Raw genomic sequence first — 21,631 nt, 5'->3', positions numbered from 1 at the left:
TAACAATACAAAGTTGTTGAAGTTTAGTAGAGATGTCAATTAATCTAACGCGAAAATTTTTATCCTGTTCCAGATATACTTACTTAACATTTATACCGCAATATTTAAAATATTTTGAGAAAGTTTGTCCATATAATGGAGTATACGTTTTTTCAACTGGCCTTCTATTTTTTTTCGATTTAAGCAGAATAGTAGGCCGTGTATTTAAGTAGGCCATGAATATACTTAATTAGATCTTGTTCTTGGTTATCAGAAAGCACTTTTCTATTTCTTCCAAATAAATTAGTATTTAAACTACTTTCAAGTAAAGCCTTTTTAACACGCCAATATAGTGAATCTTTTAGCACACTAAAGTTTTTACAAGCTTTTCTTAAAGAAATCTGCTTCAACTTTACTGCCGTAATAGGATTTTTCATGTCATCTTCGTTCCAGTTAGCTTGATTAGTTTTTCTCTTGTAGTTTCTCATTTAAAAATATTTGGTCACTAAATGACAACAAAGTTATGTTATATTCTTTTCAAGTTTCTAATAATACTATGTTTTACTTTGACATAAAATTCTTTCATAAAATGATGATACCGTGAACGTTTACTTTGACGATTTATAAAGTTTATAAACTTGCTATCCTAAACGGTTACTTTGACGATCTTTTTTAGTAACTAGCGTTTTCGCACTTTCCCCGTAAATGTGAAGTTAAATATTTCTTAAACATATTTGAAACAAAATGATCTGAACTAAAAAGAAGAATGGCAGCTGAAAGATAACAAATAAATGATTACAAACTCAATATTATGTTTGTTCTGTGTTAAAAAATGGCGGCGAACGTGGATTTTTTCCACATAGGAAAGAAAAATTAATTTTGATTTTTCAATCAAATTGATTCAACTCGTAAGCTTTGAACCCACTTTTCTATGTCATATTATATTAAAAAATGATAGAAACTACTTTAAAACATAAAAAAAACATGAAATTTTTAATATAATTGAACAAAATTACTGAATCATTTCAAAAAAGTTCTGTACAAAGCTAGAACACCTAATTATTTATAAATGATTTATACTTAGCATCAAATATTTTAAATGTTATATTGTTTGCAGACGACTCCAATCTTTTTTATTCCAACAAAAACATAAAAGTTCTCTTTAATATATTTAATGAAGAACTATTAAAAATGAGTGGTTTACAAGTAATAGGCTTTCGTTAAATGTAGAAAAAACTAAATTTATTTTGTTCTCCAAACCTAGGAAAGGTGACGATGTTCCTCTAAAATTACCTAATCTTTTAATCAATAAAACATTTATTAAAAGGGAACCAATCGTTAATTTTTAGGAGTAATACTAGATGAAAATTTTTCAAGGAAACCACATATAAAATACATAGAAAATAAAATCTTAATAATTATTTTCATATTATATAAAACTAAACCATATCTTAACACTGCTTCCTTGAAAAAAAATTATTTTTCATTTATTCATAGTTTTATCTCTTACTGTAATATTGTATGGGGTAGAACTAATTATAGTAAATTAAAAAAACTTTATAGTAAGCAAAAACACGCATGCAGGATTGTATTTGGTACACACAGAACTTTTCATTGCGAACCTCTTTTAAGGAAGCCCTAAGTATCTATAAACTTAATACACACCAAGTTCTACAATTCATGTTTAAAATGAAAGATGGGCTTTCTCCTATTGTATTTTAATCTTACTTAAGTGAAACTTTGCACAAGTATCCTACTAAATTTTCAATTAACAACTTTATTGTACCAAAAACTAATTTAAAACTAAGTTCTTACCAAATCCAATACCGTGGACCATTTCTATGGAAACACTTTTCAAAATTTATTACAAAAAAAAAGTATTTAAAACATCTCTTTGGAACAATTCAGGAAAGAATCTAAGAGTCTCTTATTACAAAATCACATTGGTTTAAAATATCTCTTTTAAAATAAATACATATTATAAATTATCTAAAAAAATAGTTATTGACACTACTTCTCTTTTGTTGCAGTTTTATTTTTATTTAATTTTTGTTAAAAAACTTTAATACTTTTATATTTTTGTTAATCTTTGATATATTGCGTTATATTTCAACACTAATATTTATATTAATATTTATATTGTAACTAACGTGTGTAAAATTCTTATTATGTACTTAGCTAATTTTAAATTTTGTAAATAAACTTTACACTTATTCTATTATTCTTTGAAAAACAAAAAACAAATAAATATAACTAGCAATAAGCAACAATAATATTTAGAACACATATAGGTTCTTTAAAATAAAACACAAAATTAACTTATAATGCAACACCCATATCGTTACGCCAACATTATTCTTTAGCGTGTGAATTAAATATTAAAAAATAAAAATAGAATATTCTCACAAGCGTTAATTTTCAGTTGCAGAAGCAACTTTTTCTCAACCCGGTTGAATTTTCAGCTGCAAAAAAAATTAATTAATCAGTTATTTATTAATTTTGTTTGCTTATATTTGTTTATAATTTAGAAGATTCTCACGTCCTTAGAATGTTATTTATTAGATTCTTGCGATGTTAATTTATTCAGTTTATTCTCTCGTTCTAAAAGACCTTAATGACTAGAAAATTGCAAACGCTTTAGTCTCTCCAGAAATTAAATAATTAAAACGCGCACGCGTACAAGAAAAAAATGCACAAAAATGAACACCAATTTATTCTTCACTTTAATAATACTATGTAAATATTAATAATTATGGAAATTAACAACAAATAAATAGTATTAATATATTTTAAAGAAATACTACTCATTCAGAATATAAAAAACGTTTATGAAAATATTATTGTAATGAGAAAACCATGAAAACTTAAGAATGTCAATAAAGAATTTTTTGATTTCACACGACCAAATGTTTCCTTATCTTTTCTTTCTCTTCACTCTGACATAATTCATAAAAACTCCTATGCGAATTTCATATGGTTAGCATATTTTTTTTTTTATAAAAAAAAAAAAATATGACTTAAACTCATTTCTGGTTTCAAAACCAGCTCTTAACAGTGTGTTATTAATAAATTTATGAAGGTTTACAATTTCTGCACTCGCATCTGATTGGTTCAAAAATTTTTATAGTCATCAGAGTCGTTACAGCTTTGTCATTTGACATACATGCAACTTCTTTAACAATGTTTCTTTCAATAAAATCTACTGGTTGACAACATCTGCAAACAGATTTCCTCTCGTTTGACGGATTTTTGTCCATAGATTCGCATGCTCCAACGCATTGATTCATAGCTACGCGTACATCTTTACAACGCGGAGATATATCAACACGAACAGCTGGAAATGAAACTGGATGACACTCAGAGGTGAATTTAGGCACATTTTGAACACACGCAAAGTGCACGACAAACATCCAAAGTACAATGATAAAATATTTCGATTGTGTCATTCTATAAAAATTGTTCAATTATATTATTATGCATACTTTTTATTAAATATATTATAAATATATACATACATTACATATATATATATATATATATATATATATATATATATATATATATATATATATATATATATATATATATATATATATATATATATATATATATATATATATATATATATATATATATATATATATATATATATATATATATATATATATATATATAACTTACCTTTTTAACAAGTTTAATGTTTAAATTATTTTATATTAACAGTTCGATGACTTTAGCCAACTTTTATTGTATAGGGCGTATCAACCTTATTATCATGGGTCCCACTAGAATAATATTACGCCACTATAATAACAATTGTGTGTACTATTTTATGCAACATATAAAATGATAAATTTAAGATTTTCTTGTTTTTCATACTTTTATGCCGTCGACAAAAGAAATTAATCTTGCTGTTATATGACGTCGACGTAGTATATAAATTACCGAGATTATTAAACTCAGTATGGTGTAGAACGAGCAGATTTTATTTTAATAAGTTTTAAATATTTATTTAGAGATTTTTTTTAACATTAATTAAAATTGTTAACAATTGCTTTTTTTTTAGAAATTATTAGAACAATAGCTAATGTGGTAATATTTGTAATATTGGACAGCAAGTTTAGAAAAACGACAGAAAATTTAAAAAATTTAAATATCAGGTTATTCTTTCCTTCTTAACATCTTAGAATCAATGTATTTTTATTGGTTTTTAGAATCTTCGGTTTTTTTATAAATTTATCTGATTTATAAACTCAACGGCTAAACGTAAACGAATAAAAGATATCAGAATAAAATCGGATAAAAATATCGGAAGATTGTTAAAAATAAAAAAAATTTACGTACCTCTTGTTAAAGATTTGTCAAGTGCACTAGTGTTCTATTATGTGTTGGGATGGCTAAATCAGCCTTTGTTACTCTTGTTGGTTTATTTCATCAATTTTTTTCATTAACCAACTATAATATGCTATTATACTAAAAGTAAAAGCTAGGTTAAACAAATTTTTTGAATAACAGGAAATTTATTGCATTAACTGTAATCTCCATAATGGAAGTTCTTTAACTGAGTACCAATAATTAAATCAACTTGGTTCTAGGGGGGTATAATACAATAAACTCCGTTTTAAAATGTTTATAAACTAGTTGAATTATAAACCTCTTGTAAAACAAAGTTTGCAGAATGTTTAACAGCGCCAATAGCAGAATTTGGAGATTGTAACTTGAAATTCGAAGAAAACTTCATTCACTTAACATTAAATAAGAATAGAACTTGATATGCGCGTTTAAAACGCGTGCAATATATACGCGTTTAAAGCGGGTCGTTTTTATTATTTTAAATTATGTTATTAAAATATTTATAAGTTTAAATTGTAAAAAATTTTTTTGAAACACAAAAAATTTAAACATAATAAATTCTTTACGAAACATTTATAAAAAATATCTTGAAATATTGTTTTAAATAACATATTTTCAACATTTCTTTGTTTTAGCTACCGTGTTTTTTTATTTTTGTTAATACTAGAGGTGTCAATGTTATTATAAATAAATTATTACTATAGCTACAACATTAATCGAATTGCAAACACGTGCTCGCAATTGCTGAGGAATTTTTATAAAATTAATTCATTTTTAGTATTGTTATATAAAATACATTGCCAATTATTTGAGATTAAGAAGAGGTAATAAAGTCTTAAAATTGACAGCAGGTGGCACATTGAAATTGATAGCATTTTATAAAAATAAAAAAAGCTTTATTAATAACAATGCACTATCTACGTGATATGTTTTGAATTTTATAATATACTTAAAAATTGTTTGCTAATCTGTATAAAATTATTTATAGGTCCAGTGGCCAAATGAAGCTAAAGGGGTCAGGAAGACGTGAAGACATATTATAAAATAACATAAATGCAATACATTTCTTAGGTACAACAACGCTAAACAATATTTCTTTATTAATTTAAAAAATACTTTTTTAAACCAAGTTGGGCATTTAACGGCGGGTTTTTTGAGCACGTTTTTTTGAGCAAGCAACATATAATCTTCAGATCCTCCGATTGCATAATCTTTAAAAGCAATTAACAATTACTAACGAGAAAACATAGCACTCAAGAAAAAAACATTTACTAGTAAATAATCAACTCAAGGTAATTTTTTTTGTAACAATAAGTTGTTTTAAATTTATTGCTGACTTAATTTTTCTATTTTCTTAAAATGCACTATTTTGATATATTGCTTAGTTGCTATGACTAATGACACAAAAGGTTAAAATAAGCAATTCGTTATGAATGATACCAACCCATATACAACCTAAATTCAATCCAACCATTTTTAATGTCAGTTGTTTACTTGTGATCACTTTTATTCTTCCTAACATAAAACATAATATTATCAAACATTAATATAAATCATAATAATAAAAACAGTAAATGTTAAAAGATTACATGACGCAACATTTTGTCATTGTTTGAACTAAGTGAGTTACAAACATAGACTTTAGTTACTTTTTTAAGTTTAACATTTTCCAAAAATCTAACACATAAAAATTAACAAGTACTCTTATATAGCGTGTATAATAAATAAGGAAAGTGCAAGCTTGAATAAAATCCCTTGACTTAGTACCTTCCACTAAACATTCTACACGGCTTTTGTTATAACCAAAACTATAGCCCTAACTAATACACATTTTAAAGCGGATTTTATGTAGACAGCACCCTTAGCGGTCTGTTGGAGTTTTGCTTATCGTTTACTTAATGGACCATTGATCTTTTAAATAACCTAAAACCAGTTATTTATCGGCTGGCTAAAAATGGTGCATGCTACAAATGATCTACTAAGTAACCAAAAAAATTTTATTTTTAGTTTAAAACCTAATATTATGCATATTTTTTCTTTGAACATTTTATTTAATTGGGAACGGAAACAAACTACCAGCAGATTAGGATTAGTGCATGACAACGCAAGGAAGCAGGAAGCAGATCTCATAAGTTCTCATTTACTTTTTTTATTTTTTATGGTCATGTTTTACCAGTAAAAAAAAAAAAATACAATTTCGTGTAATATAAATAATAATTACATGACCTACAAATACATGATTACATAGTATTTGAAAATTTTACTTTTCCGTAATTTAACTTTGGTATCAAATATATATTTTGATTTTATAATAAGTAAAAATATTAGTAAAAAGTTACATAAAATATTTTTATCAAATCAATTATTTTATTAAACACGATTTTTTTTAAAGCTTGCTAGAGATAAATTCATATTCATAATAGTATAAAGATATTATAGATATTATAGTAGTATAAAGATATCGGTGTTCATTTTATTAATCTTTATAAGTTTATACAAATGAGAGTACAACTAATTATAAGTTTGAATGTAAGAATTAATTTTAGTGAGTAGTAGAAATTATTATAACTTTGAATGAGTTATAGGTATAATAAACTATAAGTTTGAATGAGTGAAGTTGAGGGGTGAGGGTTGATTCGATCACATGATTACTTAAAACTCAAAATTACTTAAGCGTATTAAATATTTAATTTATTTAAGTAATTTGTCTCTCCTTCCCAGCTTTTGCGGTAAGAAAGCAAAAATAAAAATTGTAAAATATATAAACGTAATCTTTGTTTTTTTTAACAAATTCACGCATTTGTTGTTAAGATGTTTTTAAAGTAAGAACACGGAAAAAATATTAAACTTAATTTATTTTTCGTTTTTTGATGGAAATTTTAAAATAGACACATTTAAAACTTACAAACATATTCAATGTTTTTTTGACATATTTCATCATATTAAACATATTTTAATGTTTTTTCGGATGTAACAAACTTTTATTTATCCTCCGTTATCTCCGTTACCTCCGTTATTTTTTAAGTTTTATTAACTTTTCTACTAACTTTAGTTTACATTTTCTACTTATTTTTGAAAAAAAAATATGTTAAAATAGTACAGAGTGGCTAGGTTTAAAGAAAGCAAATGTAAATGTAAAAAAAAATTTTCGTTGCGTAAACGGTAGTACGGCAAAGGTAAATGCGGTAGAAACATATTGGTAGATCAAGAAATACCAAGTTCAAACCTTTTTTTTTAATGCCTTGTTTTTCAAGATTTGCGTTTCAGAGTTTCAGAGGGATGAAAGAAAATAACAACAATTAAACAAGTAAAAAGTAATTTGATTTAGTAGCTCCGTCTGCCGTCTCCGTCTGCAGTCTGCCTTGGATAAAAAAGCAAACTAATTCGGTAGTGATACTGAGTGTATAATTATAAGAACATTGTGAACATTTTAGTTTTACAAGATGTGTATTATTTCATTTTTTTTCTTGCTTGATACAGTTTGCTGTTGTCTGCAAACAACCTGATGCCATAACGAAGCATGTAGTTACAACGTTTGTAAAAACTATACATGGTTATTAAGAGTTTTTGAGTCATTCCACTCTTTAACGAGCAACATCCTAGTTGTTTGAATCACCCCGAATTTCGCAGGATTCAGTAATGTTGCGAGACATTTTTCCGAGTACCAAATGTATTCAACTAACCAAAATATAATCTCCGCTTCTTTCCTGAGTTTTGGGAAAACTTTTTTGTGTCTTACTTAATAGGAAAAAATTTTTCAGCTGTCTTTGTCACTATGTATTCACCTTATTGTTCTTAGTCACCCATTTTACGGTACTTTTTATTTTCTCGCTTTTAAAAATTTGTTATTTTCTAAAATTCATAGTGTTATAAAATTAAAAATTTGAATAAGTTTCTTTAAGGTTGTTTATTATTATTTCTTATCTAATTTTGAAGCAATTTTATAAAGATTTCTGTAAAATTTTAAAATTTTTGCGACACATTTTTGTCTTGCATTTCTTCTAGAAAGATTTTGCAAAATAGTCAATTAAATTTAAAACACAAACGTAAAAGTTATTAAGTTCTAACAAATCACTGATTCAAATCTTAGAAACGAATTATCGAGTTTATTAAAATTGAAATACATAAACATGAGAGGAACGAATTTCTAAATACAAATGATTGCCAAGGTGAAAAACGATCAATTAAACAGGTCTTTAAAGTAGGTTACGAAAGGTCAGGTAGATTACGAAATTCTTTTTTGAAAATAATGTTAACATCGCACTCGTTTCTATACTACTTTGAAGGATTATCAAACATATTAAGCAGTTTAACACAATAACATTTTTTTTTAGGTACCCCACGAAGACCTAACGCTCTTATCAAAGAGCACCGCAGAAGAGCAAAGTAACAAACAAAACATTTACTATTATTATAACAATTTATTATTTTAACAATTTCGCTTTCGTATGCTTCTTCTTCATTCTTGACTTCTCAACAAAAGTTGAAACATTTTTTACCACCTTAAATAGAGCAAGTTAGAAATACATACTACCACATTGCAAAGCTTAATTGCTTGTTATTTTAGCTTTTTTTTGTTTGTTGGTATTTCATGAATTTTAGGTAACTATAATTATTAGGAGTCAAATTTTTCATTTGTTTTAAATTGTATCTTATATACACACATATATCTATACACCCTTCTACGTCACCTATAAATAAGTATCAGTTTTAAAAGAAGCTAAGGTATTTGAGGACAACCGTTATACCTTGAACGAGGCAGTTTAAGGTATAAGGGTTGTCACATAAAATGTATTTATGTATATACGAGTCAGTAGGTATGCATTAATGTGAGTATATATACGTATATATATATATATATATATATATATATATATATATATATATATATATATATATATATATATATATATATATATATATATATATATATATCCACGTATTTATTTTGGAAAAAGATTATTAGAGTAAAAATAGAAATTTTAAAAATATTTATTTCGCGTCAACTCGCGCTGAGAGTATAAAGAAAAATTAATGAATGCTTAGAGAAAACTACATCTCTAAACATCACTAAGTTCCGACAACAATTTGACAATTGAGGGTTCAACTTTATTTTTAACATAATTTTATTACACTTCTTTATCTTTTGGATTACACATTAAGTTTAATTTAAATGGTTTATAAAAACTTAATTTGTTAATCTAATTTATCTAACCATATTTTGTTTGCATTAAATCTGTCTTTTAATAGAATTATGTTATAAAGTTTTGTAAAGGAGTTTAGAAAACAAAATTTAATGGAAACAAGAGTTAAATCAACTTTTCTATAACTTCCAATTGTTACAGCCAATTATTAAAAAAATATTGGAGACTATTATTTTAAGAGTTTTGAAAATAACTTCATTTAGTTTATGTGTCTTTATTAACTCAATACAGTTATTACAATAAGAGGTGATTCTACGAATAAAAAAAGTGAGAAGGAGGAGGAAGGGGGGGGGGAGGGGAGGAATCCATAAAAAGTACCGAAGGGTTCTAAAAAAAAAGTCCTTCAAACTAAAATTTACCGTGTCAAACAATCGACTAGCCAACTAAATTCGTGAAAAAACCAACTTTAACTAGAAAAACATCTTCTTTGGGGGCGTTCCACCACCATCACCTTTGAACTTCCGTAAAATCGCCTCTGAACATAGAACTATATCAAAAACAACTGGTTTAACAATTGTAATCAATTGAAAGGACTTCTTGTGAATCTGCAAACGTAGCTACTTCCCTTCTTCTATGTGTGTCAACTCTCTGAAAAATCTATCTGCATCTATTTTCAAAAAAAAAACCTTTATATGGGCGTCAGTTCTCTGAAAACATTTGTTTATGAGTAAAAAACTTTGTTCTATAAACCCTTATAAAACCTAATAAATCCTTATAAAATCCGTTTATTGTTGTTGTTTATTGTCGTTGTTTTTGACCTTAGTTTACTATGTCGATGGGTTAATTTTAAAACATTATGCGTCCATTTTGGACAGTTCTAAAATTTTTTTAAAACAATTTTAAAAGTTTAAACTCGTATACAAATTCAAATATTTAAAAACACAATATGTTTTTAAATATTTGAAAATATGATACACAGAAATGTTGAAGTAATACAACAAAATAACAATTATAATATGTTTTTAAATATTTGAATTTTTAACGAGTTTAAACTTTTAATACCATTTTCTCACAACTGTCTAAAATGGACATACAATGTTTTAGAACTAACCCATCGACGTATTTAAAATCTTTTTTTCAAAACATCCTCACTCCAAATAACTCCAAATAATAAAAAGCTTTTTATAGTACAAAAAATTTTTTTAAAAGTAAAGATATAAAGTCTAAAAAATGAAATGTTTTAAAAATTTAATAAGTCTTACAACTTTAATAATTCTAAGTGTAAAAATCTACTGTTCACTTTTTAGGAGAAATTCTTGATGAAAACTTGTCATTGAAGTTTCACATCTTATCCATTGAAAGTAAAATCTCTTATAATATTTGCCTACTTTATAAAACAAAACCATTTTTAAATACTAGAACTCTAATGAAATTCTATTTTTCATTTATTCATAGCTATCTTTCTTACAGCAACTTTGTACGGAGAAATACGAATGACGGAAAACTCAAAAAAAATTATAAAAAACAAAAGCATGCTTGTAGGATTGTATTTGGAGCAAACAGAACTGTGTATTGCGAACCACTATTAAATCGTCTCAAGGTCTTAAGTATTTATAAACTAAACATTTACCTAATAATAATATTCATGTTTAACATGACACATGGAATATCTCCACTTTTATTTCAATCTTATTTTAGTGAAATATCTCATAAATATCCCACAAAGTTTTTAGAGAGTAACTTTATTGTTCCTCACTTGAAAAATTTAAATCAGATTCTAAAAGAATCTTACTTCTATTATATTTTAATACAAAAGACTTTTAATTTTTTTTTTCAAAGGTAATTTTAAAATAGAAAAACAAGTTTTGTGTACCATTATTATTTTAATAACGGTACATTTAGCGGCAAAATTTAAAAGTTTATTTTTTAAATCAGAATGCAATAACAATATTACTGATGTAATCATTGATAATGCTTTTTAATTATTTTCAAAGAAAACCTTCAAAATAAATATTTTATAATTTTATGCTATATATATTTTATTTTATATTTTATATTATATATATTTTATATTATATTATATTATAATTTATAATTAGAATAAAAATAAAACATTAGTTTTAAAATATTTAATTCTAAAATTTAAAAAAATACAAAAAAAAAATTTTTTATTTTTTTTATTTTTGTGTTGAAAGTTTAATGTACGTTTTGGGCAGGTAAACTTTCCCCTTATTTTACTATTTCTATGTCCAACATCCCCACAAAATCCACATTTTGGTGGAGCACGAACAATATTTTTCTGACGTTCCACTGGTAGAGTGTCATTTTCCATAGCAAGATCGTTCGACTCAATTTCCATTGATGCTGCGTTTGTCTGAGGTTTTGGGCATAGTAAATCTTTATAATTTTCGATAAAATAACTTTCTAAAATCTATAGGCTACTACTGCAAACTCCAGTTTATTAGATTATAGTTAATTTGGGTCAGACCTATAATCAAAGTTCCCAAACCCTCACCGGAACCCCTAACCTTACCAATAACTATACAACAGTTTAATCAATCATTCATAACAATTATTATTGCTATAATTAATAGGATGAAAGTAGGTCATTTAAAAAATTAATGACCACAAGGCTTATAGGCACGAGTATGGCATTCTGTAAACATTACACTACATGTCACTGTGACTGCAATTATTTTGATAAAAATTATAATTCAGTACTTACAATATTTTAGAAACAAAACTATACAACTTAGTTTATAACTTTATGGTATTTTAAATGATTTTATGAATACTTTTATGGTATTTTAAATGATTTTATGAATACTTTTATGGTATTTTAAATGATTTTATGAATACTTTTATGGTATTTTAAATGATTTTATGAATACTTTTATGGCATTTTAAATGATTTTATGAATACTTTTATGGTATTTTAAATGATTTTATGAACACTTTTATGGTATTTTAAATGATTTTATGAACACTTTTATGGTATTTTAAATGATTTTATGAATACTTTTATGGTATTTTAAATGATTACTTTTATCGGCTGAAAAGTTATAAAATATAAATAAATATTTTTTTCACCATCTTTGATTTTCAATAACCAAGAAGAAGCCAAATGACTACCTGTAATGTTACTGAGCATCAACAATCAAAAATTTATATTCATAAAATTTAATTTGTTTTGTTTATATATATTTTAGTACTTTTATCTATTTTACATTTTTAAAATATAATTAATTTATAATTATAATTTATAGTTATTTTGTTATAAGAATCAACCACTTAAAGTTATCATTAAACCAAAAAATATTTTAAACACCAGTTTTCCACTTAAGGTCCCTTTTGCTGGTCTACTTTATTTTGCCACTCCTATACTATCCTTGAGATTTGGGTCATAATAGCGCATGAATACATAACCTATTAAATCTAGCAACGTTATTCTACAGTGAACAGAAAAGGGACCTTATGCCGGTGATGTGACTAAAACACGCTATATTTCAAAACAACTTTTCCCATTTAAGGCCCCTCTTCTTCCAGATTAGGTCACATATTGTTAAACATGCATCAAATATATTTGTATAAGTATACAAAACTTTTATTATTATTATTATCATTTTTTTAAATCAATATAAAAGTCATTTTATTATTTCACAAAAGTTATGTATTTTTAACGTTTTGTGTATATTTTATTTTTTGTTTATAAACACGGACAATATGTAAACGGGGCTCAGTGATAAGACAGTCAATGTCAACTTTTATTACAAGCAGTATTTACCAAATACCACCATGTACTGTTTACATGCTGTAGTATGCAATATGCAATTAAATCTTATAAGTGGGGAGTATCGGGAATGTTTGCATTTTATAAAATATTATAAAACAAACATATTTCAAATATTTTGAAGTTAATATTAGTATTTTTCTTTATTAATTTTTTCAAAATTTTATTAATAAACATTTTGCTTTTGTTTTGGTTTTGCGGTTTATATTTTAGTCAAAAGATTCAATTATAATTGTCAAAAGAACTATTCTTGTGTACATAAACTGATTGTAACAGCATGTTTAATGCCAACAAAGTCTCAGCAACTGTGAAACTATTATAAAAATAAACTTGTTATATATTTTAGTTTTGTCTTGTTGCCTTGTATTACGATTTGTTATTGTTGATGTTTTATTTGTTGTTAATTGGTTACCACTGCAGTTTAGTGGTAATTGTTTACCATTACCTACTATTGTTTTAATATAGTTGATGTTTGTTATTTGCAATGTTTTCATTTTATTTAAAATAAATTTTTCACGTTTATAAATTCAAAATTATGCATTTTATGACGCATTATTCATTTTATTCATAAACAAGTTTAAAGTGCTTTGGAATTTAAGGAAAATTAGGAAATATGCAAAATGTGTATATATATCTATATATATATATATATATATATATATATATATATATATATATCACTGCAAAATTTTTTGCAAAAACTTTTCTTTTGAAATAACCATAAGCATACATATTTTTGGAGTTTGCCTAAGTTTGACATATCTGAAACATCAAAAAGTCCCCTATCTACTCCACTGTATATTGACACACACACACATATATATATATATATATATATATATATATATATATATATATATATATATATATATATATTTATAAATATATATATATATATATATATATATATATATATATATATATATATATATATATATATATATATATATATATATATATATATGCATGCATGCATGCACACACAAATACAAATAAATATATATACTTTGACCATCAAACAAAATAATGTCGGTTCATATCAGGTTTTATAATAATCACTACCAATAAAAAAAAATCAATTCATCATCCGTCATAAAATTAAAAATCAAGCAACCCAATTTTTTGTTTTGTAACTGTTATCATGTACATTAAAAAAATATAAAAGTTAATTTGTTGTGTTTTGATGCACTTGTTAATAAAATTGACTTGACAAACACGATGCGATAAAACCAAAATCAGTATCGATGTCCTTATTTTTTTCTTACAACTTTATGATGGCATTCTGCATATAACTGTTAAGTGCAAAGTAGTGAATTTTACTAAATTTATGAGGACCAAATAAATTTTGGTTTTGAGGACCAAATGAATTTATTAAAGTATTCATTGCTTTGTTTATGATTTTGAGGACCAAATAAATACATTGGTATATCATATGGTATAATCAATAATTATTGATTTCCGATAACTATGAAAAAAGTTTGTCATTGTGCATAATTATTATTAATATTTTTTCAATAACTATTACTTAATTTTAACTAAATTTTTGCTAAAACTTATTAAGTACTAGAATGGGGTTTATCAATATTACGTTATATCTTGTGCTGGTTTGTTACTCGTTTTGTCAAAGTCCGTGGGACGGAATGAATATACATTGCAATATGGAAAAAGTAAGTGTCATTGTGGAAGAGGATGGATGTAAAAATATGAATCGTAAGTATTTATTAAATTGTTTAATTTGTAATCTGAAGCAAAAAATATTTAAAAAAATCTGTTTATTTAGCCGTTGATCTACATTACTGCCGAGGTAACTGTCCTTCCGCAACTACCTATTACCATAAGTATCCTTATTATAAATCAATTTGCCAGTGTTGTAAAGCTACTGCTGAAACTGTTAAAATAATATCATTAGACTGTCCACCAAATGAACTAAATGGAGAAAAAGTAACGAAATTTGCTTATAGAAACACAGTGGCAGAATGTAAATGCCATTCATGTGATGCTACACGAAAAAAGTAGCTTCTTGGAAGCTTGATCAAAAAATTATGTATATTCATGCTACGACACAAGTAAAAAAGGCAGAAAAACTAACTGAATAATAACAATTTTACAAATTGAGAAAGCGTTTTTTTGTTTACAATTTCATTTAAACACTTTATGGAAATAATTTGGTAATAAAAACAAATAAATTTAGATAAATTCAACTAATTTTATTCCGTCATCGGCTGTGCGTATGGCGTGATACATTGCTAAGTGCATTAACCACAAAAAAGATTATGTAATATATTTTTGTTATTGTTGTTATGAGCTTTTTGTTATTGTTCTTATGAACAATAAGAATTTATTAATAATAATTTTTTTCCGGTAAATTTTTGTCTCTTCTAACCTGATTTTTTGATTCTTAAAACTTGCTAGTATTTACAAAAATGATAACATGGTTTCGAATTAGCTTTATCACTCTGTACCAAAAAAACGCCATCGTTAGCATTTCTCGTTATTGTCGTCAATAGTACGTAACACGTTAGACGAATTTTAGTCAACGTTTCCTTGTGCAAAAATCTCTTTAAATGAAACGAACGCACTAAAGATACATTAAATCAACGTTTTAATATTCTTTGTTTTACTTTTGTATAACAAGTATACGAGCTATGCTCTAATTTTTTAAAGACGTCAATAAACGATTATAAAAAAATAACAAAATTCACCTTTTATTTCACAGCTATTTTTACTCACAAATTAAAATTAATTTTGTATATAATTTCATAAGCCATACTTATATTAAAGATACCTTTCAGTATTTTTAGAAGTAAATTACACTTATATGACATTTAATAAATACAAGTTTCTAAATATGAACTATGTTATATATATATATATATATATATATATATATATATATATATATATATATATATATATATATATATATATATATATATATATATATATATATATATGTATATATGTATATATGTGTGTATATAATGTTAATTTGTGAAAAATTTCTTCTAATACTAATGCTTGGCTGAAAAAATATAAAGCTACTTCGAGACTGTATGAAAAGATTCTCAAATTAAAATCAATGTCAAAATATAATTTTTGTTGCTTGGAATAAACAGAAAAATAAATTTTGTAACTGTTTGCCTTTTTACATCAAGTTTAGTAAATAGACAATTTTTAACATGTTGTTCTTTTTTAAATATTATTGTTTAAATGTAATACTGTGAATTGAAATATAATTTTAATTATACTAGTAATATATGTGTAATAAACTTAAAAACAATAAATCTTGCCTTCAAATTTAAATCAAATTTAGATATAATTTTTTTCAAGTTCACTCTTGATAACATTTATGTTTGAAAGTTACAGTCTCTTAATTTCTTGATTTTGTATACTTTTAAGAAGACTCTATTATATATATATATATATATATATATATATATATATATATATATATATACAAATATATATACAAATATATATATATATATATATATATATATATATATATATACAGTGGCGGCGTTAGGGTAGGGCCTGGTTGGGCGATGGCCCAGGGTGCCGAATATAAAGGGGCGAAACTAATTGGTTATTTTACCCTTTGCCTTTTTTTTGAATGGGGTTAAATTGAGCTAGGGGCGCCGTAGAAATCTCGCTCAGGGTGCTGGTAGTGCTAAAACTGGCACTGTATATATAGTTATGTAGTTATGTAGTTATGTAATAAATATATAATTATGGTTCAAATGTAACAAACTAACCCTAAACATAAACAAAATAAAATGAATTCTTTTTTATATCTTTTCCCAAAACGTTCCTTACCCGCAAATATGCAGCAAATTTTTATTGATCAAGTTGAAATAAAACGAGATTTAGAAACAAAATTTTAAAGTGATTTTTTTGACGAGAATACCACATGGAGACAACATATTAATTACATTTGCACTAAAGTGTCTAAAAGTATTGGAATCGTATACAAGGTCAGAATATATTTAAATAAAAAAAGTTTAACACAACTTTATTACTCATTTGTTCACAGTTATATAAATTATGCAATTACTGGCTGGGGTAGTACATGCCAAAGCAAGTTAAAACGTCTTTACCGCCATAATTAAACATAAAATATGTGAAAATAAAAAAATTATGGTCATAAAACTTTAAAAATGTAAGATACGTTTACCGTTAATTTAACCTTATTTGCAATCAATTTTTGAATCTCTAATAATGATTATGTTAAACTACTTTGTCCTTAGTAAATAAAAGTTATGTTTATTTTATTTTTTATTTCAAAAACAATTTCTTTTTTATGACTTGCAATTAAAGTATGTAACTTTATATCCACAATTATAAACATATGTGCTTGACAATTAAAAGTTCCACGATGCTCCACGTTCAATATTGGTTTAAACAAACTATTAATCTTTATTCAAAATAACTCTTGTAAATTTTTCGCCCTTTCTAGCTCCTGAACGAGATATTTTAAATTAAGTAATGCATAGTTTTGTTAAAAATAACTACCGTCCCTCTCTTTTTTCTATAAAATTTTAATTTTTGGATGTAAGGGTAAAAAAACTCAATCAAATATTAACATTTTTTTTGAAATAGTTGTTCTAAGTTTAAACCTAACATATATATATATATATATAAATATATATATATATATATATATATATATATATATATATATATATATATATATATATATATATATATAATATTTTTAAACACCCAATAATTACTTTAATTAAAAGTTAATTAATAACTTCTATGTATGTTCTTGCATAGTTCTTGTAACGTTCTTCTCCATCAAACTTCTAAATATCTGTCTTTGTTCCTTTAAATTCCATAGTTGAAATTATTATTTACCTCATAGTTGGAATGGTTGTTTTAATATTACCGCAACATTGGCTTCCAATATTTCTTTAGGGCGTGCAATTCTAATTTTGTTACCATCGATCACATATTGGAGCGAGTTTACAACAAGTTCCTTGCATACTGTCAATAACTTAACTACAAATAATCTTTGATTATTTATACACGGTAACTGAGTCAGTATAACCGAGTAACATATGGGGTTATTTAGTAGCCTGATAAAAAAGTTTAATTTGTTTTGTAAAAGAATGTTCGACACATTTGAGAATCTACTTTGAAAAAAGAATCAAGGTAATTTTTATTATGCTTAAAAATACAAAAACTATATCAATATTTCGAAGAAACTTATTGTTGCAGCCACCCAGTTCTAATCTGTAAAATAATGTTTGAATAGTAAGGGAATTAAATAAATTAATAATCGTAGCAGGAATCGTAGCAAAAGCGAATTTCGTTTCTTTTAAGAGCTTTTGCAACAGATAGAAATTGCATTATATGTTCTTTTATACTTGTTTTTTGGAGTGTTGCCATTATACAAATGATATTTGATTATAAAGTGTTTTAGCTTGTGTTTAAAAATGAGAGTATTAAATCTTTTAAAAAAAAATTTGAAACAAAAAAATAAAAGACTTGTTGAAATCCTTTTTGAATTTATTAAAATTTCTTATTTAATTCCATATGACAAATTTACTAAATAGATTATAAGAGATATTTATTTCGAATTTTTTTTTCAAAGCAATTTGGTTTGCATAATGCACAAAACCATAAGGAAGTACTATAAAACCTCAACAAACTGCTCCGATTGGCAAGATTTGCACAAAGAAGCAAAAATATATCGACTTAATACTATGAGAGATCAGATCCAAAATATTTTTATTCTAATGTAATTATCTATGTTTTTATTTTATTGTTTTTAGATCCATTATCTTTTTGTTAGATCCTTACAACACCATTTCCTTTGCAAAGCATAAGAAATATCAAAAGAAAGACAAACTTGCTGAACTTGTTAGTATCTTAAAATGTAAAAAACATTTAATATTTCACTTTTTTTTTCGCTTGGTAGAAATGCTTTACGCGTGATAACGTGCACGTTTGACGCGCAAAATTACACGTTTTTACCATAACATCTCTTTACGATACATAGTATATAAATCCAAAAATAATGGGAGAACTTCAAGAAGATCATACAGATCTTATCACGAAGCCCTGTACAATTTATGATTTCAACAATATTTAAATAATATAGTTTTATAATTTTTGTGAAGTTATATACATTACAATTAAATACATTAGCAAATTTAAAATAAAACTAATAATATATAATCTTTAGAAATAGATAAAGATGTTTTGTGAAAAACAATTTCTTTTAACATAAGTTTGAAAAAATTATGTCAAATAATTATTTCAAAATCAAAAAAGTCAAAGCAATAGCAAAATCAATATAAGGTATAACTATTTTATTCTTAAATATAGACCACGATAAGAAATACAAAACTGGTTTTACTTATTTTGACAAAAAGATTGAGATAATTATCAGTATGGATTTTCATCAATATAAACTCCTAAAAATTTTACAGCTTTTTTACTCTTTTAATAATTATATTTTCAATAAAATGGTCAGGCAATAGAGTTGACAATCTTATCTATCTTTGTTTTTTTGAGCGTGGATGAAAAAGTGTCCATTTAGTTTTATCAATGTATAGAGACAACTTATTTATTTTGAACCAATTAGGAACTTTTTTAAACTCGTTTGTCATGTTATTGAAAAGTGTATTTGTATTTTCATGAGATAAAAATAAGTTTGAACCATCTGCAAAGATTATGGTTGATAAGTTTGAAGCTTTACTAAGATCATTGATCTATATTAAAAATAGAAGTGGTCCAAGTATGGATCCTTGCGGAACACCACATGTAATATTCATTAATATCTGAGATTCAGAGTTTTCATTGTGAACATAATGCTTGCGATTTGTAAAATAAATTTTGAACCAATTAAATGTTGTATCTTTTATACCATGAGAAACTGATTTTTTTAAATAAAATTTTGTGATCGACGGTGTCAAAAGCCTTGGAAAAGTCTATAAACACTCCTAATGTAAGTTTAAATTTTTTAAAAGATTCTATTATATATTGTGTGTAAGTTGGAGGATAGCGTCCTCAGTTGAATTATTACTTTTAAACCCAAACTGGTATTCAGAAAGCAATTTATTGTCAATAAGATATATATATAAACTCGGTTATACATTATTCTCTCGATAATAAGTACTTAACGTATTGTTTTTGCTTGATTTCTGAAGATTTTTTAAGGCCTTTAGAAATCCAAGGAGATAATATGTCTTTTTTTTTAGAATTACTTCACACAATGAGATATATACCTCATAAACTTCATAAAGTATTTTAAAAAAAGGTGCTGAAGATAGTGTTTATATCAGAATCAAAATTTATATGGTTCCAGTCTATTAGTGAAATCTGTTCTTTAAAAGAGATTAAAATGTTATTATTGTATATTCGCTTTTTTATTGTTACCTTTTCCTTATTCGTTTAGAATCTACGCTTATAGAGAAAAGTATAGGAAAATGGTGGGAGACGTCAGTTCAATTCACTTTTTTAGAAATTTATGGAAAAAAACTGGTAGTTAAGATGTTGTTAATTGATGACGATGATTTTTCTAGTCGGTCGGGTAATTATCGATATTGTTCCTATTTCGAATAATTTGTTGTAGAAAGTTTTAATATTTTTCGTAAAAATTAAAACAGTTTAGATTGAAACCTCCAATAAGAAGTTTTTTTTCTTTTCTAGATTAGTTTTCTCTAATTTTTTTTTGTAAAAAATTGCAAAGTTTTTTACAAAAAAAAAATTAGTCACATTACATGTACTGTACGTGTACATGTACATTGTAGCTTTATGAACATCTGTCACTGTATTTAGTGACAGATTTTCATAAAATTATACAGTATATAAAACTATAATGTATACAGTGACAGATGTTCATAAAACTACAATAACAATAACTTTGCAAACGATAAACCATTTTTTTAGAGGAGGAAAATAAAAAGTTATAAATTAACTGAGTTCAAACTGAGTTCAAATTTAAGTTGCTACACAATGAACTGAGTTCAGTTCATTGTGTAGTAACTTAAATTTGTTTTTATGTGTTAAATGTTTTCAGAAAAAACCCGTATAGCACCCTCTCTTTACTTGAAATCTATTTGCGCTGGCCCTACTTTCAAAGTTTATGCATCAATATCTCTAGTAATGACAACTGAACCACAAATGAAAGACGTACATCCATTCTTAATAGTGAAATAGATGACATCATGTTCTCCCGAATTGTCTATACTCTGCAAAACCGACTTGACTCTTCCTTATACATCCGCTTATGACGAGACAAATTTCAGTAAACTAAAGATTATCAAAAATTATCTGTGATCAACAATGACAAAACAATGTCTTTTTGGATTGACATTAATTTTAATTGAATGTGTGCTCGCTAGAGCATTGA

General features: G+C 25.4%; 1 long non-coding RNA gene and 1 other non-coding gene across 6 annotated transcripts; one reads left to right on the top strand and one right to left on the bottom strand.

Annotated features, from left to right (window-relative positions):
* Positions 1 to 2,674: 2,674 nt before the first annotated feature.
* Positions 2,675 to 4,765, bottom strand: LOC124814258 (uncharacterized). Its single transcript, XR_010638933.1, has 2 exons — positions 4,324 to 4,765; positions 2,675 to 3,426 (listed from the first exon to the last, which is right to left on the bottom strand). It is a non-coding gene; the product is annotated as an uncharacterized LOC124814258 (long non-coding RNA).
* LOC101240162 (uncharacterized) lies at positions 4,123 to 15,632 on the top strand. Of its 5 annotated transcripts, none has more exons than XR_010638929.1 (3): positions 4,123 to 4,139; positions 14,828 to 14,976; positions 15,047 to 15,632. It is a non-coding gene; the product is annotated as an uncharacterized LOC101240162 (transcript). The 5 variants fall into 5 exon arrangements; XR_010638932.1 differs by lacking the exon at positions 4,123 to 4,139 and adding an exon at positions 5,325 to 5,624 and having other exon boundaries at positions 14,834 to 14,976; XR_010638928.1 differs by lacking the exon at positions 4,123 to 4,139 and adding an exon at positions 5,326 to 5,624.
* The last annotated feature ends 5,999 nt before the right edge of the window (positions 15,633 to 21,631 follow it).

The sequence above is a fragment of the Hydra vulgaris genome, chromosome 06, assembly GCF_038396675.1.
Source record: "Hydra vulgaris chromosome 06, alternate assembly HydraT2T_AEP".
Classification (NCBI taxonomy): domain Eukaryota; kingdom Metazoa; phylum Cnidaria; class Hydrozoa; order Anthoathecata; family Hydridae; genus Hydra; species Hydra vulgaris.
The sequence above is the reverse complement of the archived record's forward strand: the minus strand, read 5'-3'. Positions and strand labels throughout refer to the sequence as shown.